This window comes from Gossypium arboreum, chromosome 12, assembly GCF_025698485.1.
Source record: "Gossypium arboreum isolate Shixiya-1 chromosome 12, ASM2569848v2, whole genome shotgun sequence".
NCBI lineage: Eukaryota > Viridiplantae > Streptophyta > Magnoliopsida > Malvales > Malvaceae > Gossypium > Gossypium arboreum.
Window position 1 is genome coordinate 20,973,270 of NC_069081.1, and position 10,203 is coordinate 20,983,472.

Here is a 10,203-nt window from a genome sequence, read left to right on the forward strand (position 1 = left end):
CTTTAACTAATAAACTGTACCAATTGGCCCAACCAAAAATTCTAGAAATAAATCCATGGATGTATATATGAGTCTAAATTCAGGGAAAATTTACGAAACCAGTTTCGAGTTTTGAAACTCGAGATATTATTTTAAGGCGATGGTGACGCAGTTTTTCCAGCCTGACTGGAAATGTCAAATTGGGGGCAAAATATGTGAACTTGGCTTGTTAACCCTCGTGTCCGACACCGCGATGGTCTCGGGTTCGGGTGTTACAATTTTATTGGTATCGAGCCACGGTTTAGTCGATTCTAGGACTACCATGATGTGTTTGGGGTCTAGCTATACATGCCATTAAATGATGAATCGATAGTGTGGTGATTTCGACAATTTGACTTTGTGTTTGTTTATAGCAATGGATCCCGATCCCACCGAGCAATAGCTGATGATGTGGAGAGTGTGGCGCTGCTCCGCGCAAGGGACAGCGCCGCGGACTCTCAACCTATGGCCAGCAATCCGAATGATGAGGTTAGGCAAGCCTTTTATAGTGTGATGAACGAATGGTTTAATCAATACATTCGAACTAACACGGCTGTTCCACAACCTCCATTCCCGAAAAATGCAACCCAAGACCTACAATACCTCCGGTGATCGACCAAATAAGGTCAAGTAAGCCCCGATCGATAGGATTCGAAAACATGGGGCCACTGAATTTAAGGCTACGGATGATGATGATGCCGAAGCGAGCTGAATTTTGGTTGGATAACACTATCCGGGTGCTCGATTAGCTATCCTGTACACACCGATGAGTGCTTAAAGTGTACCATCTCCTTGCTACGTGAGTCCGCCTACTATTGGTGGAGTACTCGACTTGTGGTGCCTAGAGAGCAAGTAACTTGGGAATTCTTTCAAACCGAGTTCTGAAAAAGTATATTAGTCGAGATTCATCGACCAAAAGCGAAGGGAATTCCTTGATCTTAAGCAAGGTTCTATGTCGATTCGACTACGAACGAAAATTTGTGAGGCTTAGCCAGACGCTGCGAGAATGCATTTCGTCCAAGCCATTATGTGTAAACGCTTCGAGGATGGGCTGAATGATGATATAAGGATGTTCGTTGGCATTCTCGAAATACGAGAGTTCGTGAGTACTTGTTGAGCGAGCTTGTAAAGTCAAGAGCTTAGAAAGGAGAAACAAAAGTTGATGTGGGAACAGGAGAATTCGAAGAGGTCCTCGGAAAGTCTCTTCAACAGCATCAAGAGATTTCGAGATGATGTGAACTGGTCTAGAGGCGTTTGGGCTTTTCTAGACGAGGACGCGATCGACCCCGTGACCACACGAGTCACTTCGATCGCTGATGGTGGAAATGATCACGAGAGAGGGCGAGTGTCTACATTGTGGCAAATGGCATTCGGGAGCTGTTGGTTTCGTGATCGCTCCTCGCTATAAGTGTGGATCGGCCGACCACTTTATGAAGGATTGCCCGAGGATGCTTGAGCAGAATGTAAGTCGAGTGGAAACCCGGGTGCTACCATCGCCGAGGTAGGCCACCTAGAAATATGGGAAATGTCGGTGGCGGTCGAGAGGATCTAGAGATGCTACCATCGATCCGAGGCTCGTGCCCTCGCTAGGACTTATGCCATACGCGCACGCCGAGGATCTGCCTCTCCGGATGTCATTACGGTACTTTCACTCTTTTTAATACTAATGTGATTGCTTTGATTGACCCCGGTTCTACTCATTCTTATATATGTGAAACCTTAGCATCCGAGAAGACTTTGCCTATTGAGTCTCTCGAGTTTGTAATTCGGTGTCAAACCCTTGGGTCATTACGTGCTTGTCAACAAAGTGTGCAAGAAAAGTCCCTAGTGTTCCGAGGTTCTTGTTTTCCGGCGGACTTGATGCTTTTGCCGTTCGATGAATTCGATGTTATTCTTGGTTTGGATTGGTTGACCATGCATGATGCGGTTGTAAATTGCAAAAGCAAGACTATCGATTTGAGGTGCGCGAATAACGAGATAATTCGGGTTGAGTCTACGGACTTAAAGGGTTGCCGGTGTAATATCAGCAATGTTGGCCGAAAATATGTAAGAAAAGGGTGCGGCGTACCTTGCGTATGTGCTCGATGACAAGGAATCGTAAAAGAAACCCGAATCTGTGCGTGGTTTGTGAATACCGGATGTTTTCCTCGAAGAATTGCGGGTTTACCACTGTTCGGAAATAGAATTTGGCATCGAATTGGTACCGGTACCACTCCAATTTCGATAGCTCCGTATCGTATGGCACCAACGGAATTAAAGGAGTTGAAGGCTCAGTTGCAAGAATTGGTGGATAGAGGTTTTGCTCGCCCGAGTTGTTCGCCTTGGGTGCGCCAATGTTGTTTGTGAAAAGAAGGATGGAACCATGAGGTCGTAGATCGACTATCGTCGACTTAATAAAGCGGCGATAAAGAACAAATACCCGTTACCACGTATCGATGACTTGTTCGATCAACTGAAGGGAGCCTCAGTGTTCTCGAAAATAGATTTGAGATCGGGCTATTATCAATTGCGAATCCGAGATTTGGACGTACCCAAGGCGCCTTGAGCGAGATATGGTCACTATGAGTTCCTAGTGATGCCGTTTGGGCTTACTAATGCCCTGCGGTATTTATGGATTTAATGAATCGGATCTTCGGACCATATTTGGATCGATTCGTAGTCGTGTTCATTGATGACATCTTGGTCTATTCAAGAAATGAGACCGAACATCTTTGAACACCTGCGGTTAGTGCCGCAAATTTTACGGGATAAGCAATTATATGCTAAGTTCAAGCAAGTGTGAGTTCGGTTAAGAGAGGTTAGCTTCTTGGGTCATGTGGTATCTACGCAGACGGTATTCGAGTCGACCGAATAAAATTTCAGCCATACTTAATTGGAAGCCTCAGAAATATTATCGAGGTTCGAGCTTTTGGGGCTTGCTTAGGTTATTACCGACGATTTGTAAAGGTTTCTCAACGATAGCCACGCCGATGACGGTTACTCCAAAAGGATGTTAAGTTCGAATGGACGGAGAAATGCCAAAAAGTTTCGATCAATGAAAACTTATTTGGTGAAGCCCCAATTCTAGTGCAACCCGAGTCAAGCAAAGAGTTTGTCATCTATAGCGACGCCTCCCTACTTGGGTTAGGTTGTGTATTGATGCAAGAAGGTCGAGTTGTGGCCTATGCGTCGAGGCAATTAAAGCCACATGAGAAAAATTATCCGACTCATGATCTCGAATTGGCGCCATCATGTTCGCTTTAAAGATTTGGCGACATTACTTATTTGGTGAAAGGTGCCATGTGTACTCGGATCACAAAAGTCTCAAATATTTGATGACCCAAAGAGACTTAAATTTGCGACAAAGACGTTGGCTTGAGCTGTTAAAGGATTACGAGTGGTCATTGACTATCACGGGGAAAGGCGAATGTGGTTCTTGATGCCTTGAGTCGTAAATCAATATTCGCTTCTGAGCGATGAAGCGATGCACTTGTCTTCGATCCGATAGTGTGTTAGTAGCTAAATTGAAAGCCAAACCACTATTGATACATCAAATTCGAGAAGCTCGAAAGTCGACGACGAGTTGGTTGCAAAACGGGAAATTTGAGTGTGTTCGAACAAGGACTCGAATTTCAAATCGATGATGACGATTGTTTGAGGTTGAAGTCGTCTGTGTGTTCCAAAGAATTGAACTCATTTCGATAATTCTGAATGAAGCCCATTATAGCCGAATGGCAATCCACCGGGAGTCTGAAGACGTACAATGATTTGAAACGCCGATTTTGGTGGCATGGTATGAAGCGAGACATCTCCGACTTTATTTCGAGATGTTTAATATGTCAACAAGTGAAAGCGGAACATCGGTGCCTTGAGGATTACTTGACCAATCACGATACCCGAGTGGAAATGGGATCGAGTCACAATGGACTTTGTATCCGGACCGCCATTGTCGACAAGTAAGAAGGATGCGGTTTGGGTCGTGGTAGATAGATTGACTAAGTCGGCCCACTTTGTCCCCGTACGTACGGATTTTTCAATGGACAAATTAGCCGAATTGTACGTTTCTCAGATTGTGAGATTACACGGGGTGCCTATTTCTATCGTGTCGGATAGAGATCCGAGATTTATCTCGCGATTTTGGAAAAAGTTGCAAGAAGCTTTGGGTACCAAGTTGCATTTTAGCACTGCCTTTCACCCCCAAACCGATGGTCAATCCGAGCGGATAATTCAGATACTTGAGGATATGTTGAGATGTTGCGTCCTCGAGTTTAGTGGTTCATGGGAAGCGGTATTTGCCGTTGATTGAATTCGCTTACAACAACAACTTTCAATCGAGTATTAAGATGGCACCTACGAGGCTTTGTACGGTCGTAAATGCCGTACACCATTGTTTTGGTGAGCTTGGTGAAAGCAAGATTTTCGGTGGATTTGATTAGAGATGCTGAGCAGAAAGTGAAAGTAATCCGTGAAAGTCGAAGATAGCCTCCGATCGTCGTAAGTCGACGCGGATCTGAAGCGTAAGGATATCGAGTATCGTGGGTGATAAAGTGTTTCTCAAGGTATCGCCTTGGAAAAAGATACTCGATTCGGCCGTAAGGGCAAGTGAGCCCGAGGTTCATTGGGCCATATGAGATATCCGAGCGAGTCGGTCCAGTGGCATATCGTTTGATTTTGCCCCCTGAACTCAAAAAGGTTCACGATGTCTTTCATGTTTCGATGCTTCGACGCTATAGATCCGATCCATCGCACGTGATTAGTCCATCAGAAATTGAAATTCAAGCTAATATGAGTTATGAGGAAGAACCGATTCGTATCCTATCACGAGAAGTGAAAGAGTTGCGAAACAAGTGGGTTCCGCTAGTGAAAGTGTTATGGCTCAAGCACGGGATAGAAGAAGCTACTTAGGAGACCGAGAACTCTATGAAAGAGCGATATCCAAACCTATTTACCGGTAAGATTTTCGGGGACGAAAATTTCTTAAGTGGGGGAGAGTTGTGACAGCCCAAAATTGACCCTAGTCGGAATGTGGTTTCGGGACCACAAAACCGAGGCATAAAAATAATTAAAAATTTATTTTGATGCCTATAATATGTGTGTGCTCATGTATGACATTTTATGATGATTGATTTAGTGTTATAAAGGTGAATTCCACAAGAAAGGACTTAGTAGTGAACTTTGAAAGTACGATAGGGAAATGTGTGATGACTAATTAAAGCATGCATGCAAAATAATGGACTTGCATGTCAAATTCCCCTTTTTACAAGTGATGGCCGGCCATGACAAAGAGATATGGGCTAAACATGTCATGAAACATGTTTTGTTGAGCATTAGGGAGAAATAATAAACAAATAAGCATGGGTAAGAAAAGAATGAAAAAAAAATGTGTGTGAGAGAGTAGCATTCCCCATTGCTGTGCAACCAAGAAGAGAAAACAAAAAATTTGTTCATCCTTGTTCTCTCCTTTTGGCCAAAAAATACTAAGAGGAAGAAGAGATTTTGCTTCATTTCCTTTGTTTAGAAGAGATCTAGAAGGATATTTGGCTAAACTTGCATCAAGATTGAGGTATGTATGAGGTTGTGTCATGAGATTCATGCATGTTTTAGTTGCCAACTTGATGTTCATGTTAGCCATGGTTCAAATCCTTGTTATGCCATGGAAGTGGTATTTGGTCAAGGTTGGTATTGTGATAAAGCCATTGCATGTTAAGTGTGAAGCTTGATGATGATGCATGCAATGATGGATTGTCTACTCTTGAAATTTCTTTGTAGCCATCTTGAGTAAGACTTTGAGTTTTCTTTTGTTTAACCATGATTGAAGATAAAAGGGCATGATTATGATGTATTCGCCATGATGCATTCATGAGCATGGTTCATGCTTCTTGCATGTTAGTTAAAATTTGTGTTTTAGATGGCTATGGACACCTTGAAATTCGGCCATGCTCATATATGTATATATATGTTTGCACATGATGTTTTGGCTATGAAGTAAGTGATGAATATGTTTGTTTAAAGAAGAAGATGTTGAAGAATGCTTGTGAAATTGCAAGCACATTCGCCTAGCACACATATGAGTGCTTGATGCTATATTATAAGTTTTGAGCTACAACATGCAAAGCATTAACTAGTAAAATGCATGCTGTTTTTGTGTGGTATTAAGTGCATAATTGGCCTCAACATGGACATGTATATTCGGCCTTAGGTAGCCTATTGAAGGCCTTAGCTTTTCCTTGATGCCCGAATGAATTGTATTGAATTGCTTGATGTAGTATAAAATGTGCATGACCATTGTGTATTCAAGCTAAAGGGTGGCCATTTGACCATTTAAACTCCTTGTCATATTCGGCCATAAGCTAGCACAATGAGGTTTTAATAAATTGAATTTGTTTGAATTAGCTCAAGAGCTTAGAGGGCCACAATTGGACAAGGGGAAGGAAAAAGTGATCGAATAGCCGTAAAAGCCGTTCGACAACATCCGAGGTAAGTCCTCAAGAAGTGACCTTAATTGAATTATGTGGAATGAAATATGGATGTATTGATTAATGATTTATGTGTGTATGAGTATTGAATGATACCGGGCTAAGTCCCAAGGCGATTATGCTAGTGATTATAATTGTGTTTGAGCCTTAGTAACGAAAATGAAATATGTATGTCCAATGATTATTGATGTATGTGTGCATGAGAAATTGAATGATACCGGGCTAAGCCGAAGACAATTATGCTGGAAATTATATCGGGTTAAGACCAAGGCAATTGTGCTAGTGGCTACATCCGGCTAAGACCAAGGCATTCGTATGCGAGTCATTCTATCCGGGCTAAGACCAAGGCATTCGTGCACGTGGTTATATCCGGTTGTATTCCGAAGAAGCTTGGGCTGGAGGTGAGTGTTGGTTGCTGTAATAAATTCAATTAGTACGCTCGAAAAGCCCAAAGAATAAGGTACGTTTATATGTGCATTGGAAAGTCGACATATTTGAGCAACATTCGCTCAATCGACTAACAATTTCAGCTATTGGAATGGTTGATACTTTGTGAAAGTATATAATGATGAAGTGTGAAGTAAGAATGATTATGAGAATGTGTATTAATGAAATGATGCATTTGGTTATGTGAATGTATTGCTTAAATTAAAGCTGATTTTATTCCTTGAGACTTACAAAGCATAAAAATGCTTACCCCGTTGCTTTGGCTCTCTGTTTTATAGATTACGCCGATAGCAATCGGATTCGGGATCATTAAAGTCGAAGTCATCCACACTATCAACACCTCTATTTTGGTATAAATTTTGGTTGAACTTTGAAATGGCATGTATAGGACTACCCTTGTTGGTTTAAATATCTTGTGATGTATATGTGTACGGCCATGCGAAAATGGCTCGTAAAAGTGAAGTACTGAACATAGACTATTTGCGGTTTGTATATATATATATGGTGTCATGATGTGATTATGGATTGGAGATGGGAATGTTGGTCACATGATCAGCCATTGGTATGGTTAAAATGATCATATATGAACCTATGTATGGCAAGACTAGTTGGTTCATGGAGACTACAAAATAGGTGAGACCTACCTTAAAACAGATGCTGCCAGCTGCAGTGACGTGAATGTGAAAAATCACCAAAATTTGTAGGAATGGTATTAAATAGTGAATAAGCTATGTAAATGAACCTTGATGAGTCTATTTTCATATGGAAGAAACGAAATGGTCATAGGAGTTACATGTTAAGAGATATTAAAGCTATTGTGAGACAGGGCCAGAACGGTTTCTGGGTCCCCTGTCGCAACTTTAAAAATTTACTATAAATTATCCAGAAAGAATTAGGAGTCATGCCTTATATGTACAGATTCCATTTTGAGTCTAGTTTCATTAGAAACAAACGGCACCAGTATTAAAGCCCTGTACAGAGAGATATTCAAGTTATAACGCGCGAAGGTCAGAGCAGTCGATCCCTGTAACATGGGTGACTTTAACTAATAAACTGTACCAATTGGCCCGACCAAAATTCTAGAAATAAAGCCATGGATGGATATATGAGTCTAAATTCAGGGAAAATTTACGAAACCAGTTTCCGAGTTTTGAAACTCGAGATATTATTTTAAGGCGATGGTGACGCAGTTTTTCCAGCCTGACTGGAAATGTCAAATTGGGGGCAAAATATGTGAACTTGGCTTGTTAACCCTCGTGTCCGACACGGCGATGGTCTCGGGTTCGGGTGTTACAATTTTATTGGTATCGAGCCACGGTTTAGTCGATTCTAGGACTACCATGATGTGTTTGGGGTCTAGCTATACATGCCATTAAATGATGAATCGATAGTGTGGTGATTTCTGACAATTTGACTTTGTGTTTGTTTATAGCAATGGATCCGATCCCAGCCGAGCAATAGCTGATGATGTGGAGAGTGTGGCGCCTGCTCCCGCGCAAGGGACAGCGCCGGCGGACTCTCAACCTATGGCCAGCAATCCGAATGATGAGGTTAGGCAAGCCTTTTATAGTGTGATGAACGAATGGTTTAATCAATACATTCGAACTAACACTACTGTTCCACAACCTCCATTCCCGACAAATGCAACCCCAAGACCTACAATACCTCCCGTGATGACCAAATAAGGTCAAGTAAGCCCCGATCGATAGGATTCGAAAACATGGGGCCACTGAATTTAAGGCTACGGATGATGATGATGCCGAAGCGAGCTGAATTTTGGTTGGATAACACTATCCGGTGCTCGATTAGCTATCCTGTACACCCGATGAGTGCTTAAAGTGTACCATCTCCTTGCTACGCGAGTCCGCCTACTATTGGTGGAGTACTCGACTTGTGGTGCCTAGAGAGCAAGTAACTTGGGAATTCTTTCAAACCGAAGTTCAAAAAAGTATATTAGTCGAGATTCATCGACCAAAAGCAAAGGGAATTCCTTGATCTTAAGCAAGGTTCTATGTCGATTCGACTACTGACGAAAATTTGTGAGGCTTAGCCGACGCGCGAGAATGCATTTCGTCCAAGCCATTATGTGTAAACGCCGAGGATGGGCTGAATGATGATATAAGGATGTTCGTTGGCATTCTCGAAATACGAGAGTTCGTAGTACTTGTTGAGCGAGCTTGTAAAGTCAAGAGCTTAGAAAGGAGAAACAAAAAGTTGATGTGGGAACCGGAGAATTCGAAGAGGTCCTCGGAAAGTCTCTTCAACAGCATCAAGAGATTTCGAGATGATGTGAACTGGTCTAGAGGCGTTTGGGCTTTTCTAGACGAGGACGCGATCGACCCCTGTGACCACACGAGTCACTTCGATCGCCCGATGGTGGAAATGATCGCCGAGAGAGGGCGGAGTGTCTACATTGTGGCAAATGGCATTCGGGAGCTGTTGGTTTCGTGATCGCTCTGCTATAAGTGTGGATCGGCCGACCACTTTATGAAGGATTGCGAGGATGCTTGAGCAGAATGTAAGTCGAGTGGAAACCCGGTGCTACCATCGCCGAGGTAGGCCACCTAGAAATATGGGCAATGTCGTTGGCGGTCGAGAGGATCTAGAGATGCTACCATCGGATCCGAGGCTCGTGCCCTGCTAGGACTTATGCCATACGCAAGACGCCGAGGATCTTGCCTCTCCGGATGTCATTACTGGGTACTTTCACTCTTTTCAATACTAATGTGATTGCTTTGATTGACCCCGGTTCTACTCATTCTTATATATGTGAAACCTTAGCATCCAAAGAAGACTTTGCCTATTGAGTCTATCGAGTTTGTAATTCGGTGTCAAACCCTTGGGTCATTACGTGCTTGTCAACAAAGTGTGCAAGAAAAGTCCACTAGTGTTCCGAGGTTCTTGTTTTCGGCGGACTTGATGCTTTTGCCGTTCGATGAATTGACGTTATTCTTGGTTTGGATTGGTTGACCATGCATGATGCGGTTGTAAATTGCAAAAGCAAGACTATCGATTTGAGGTGCGCGAATAACGAGATAATTCGGGTTGAGTCTACGGACTTAAAGGGTTGCCGGTGTAATATCGGCAATGTTGGCCGAAAATATGTAAGAAAAGGGTGCAAGCGTACCTTGCGTATGTGCTCGATGACAAGGAATCGTAAAAGAAACCCAAATCTGTGCCAGTGGTTTGTGAATACCCGGATGTTTTCCCGGAAGAATTGCTGGGTTTACCACCTGTTCGGGAAATAGAATTTGGCATCGAATTGGTACCGGTACCACTCCAA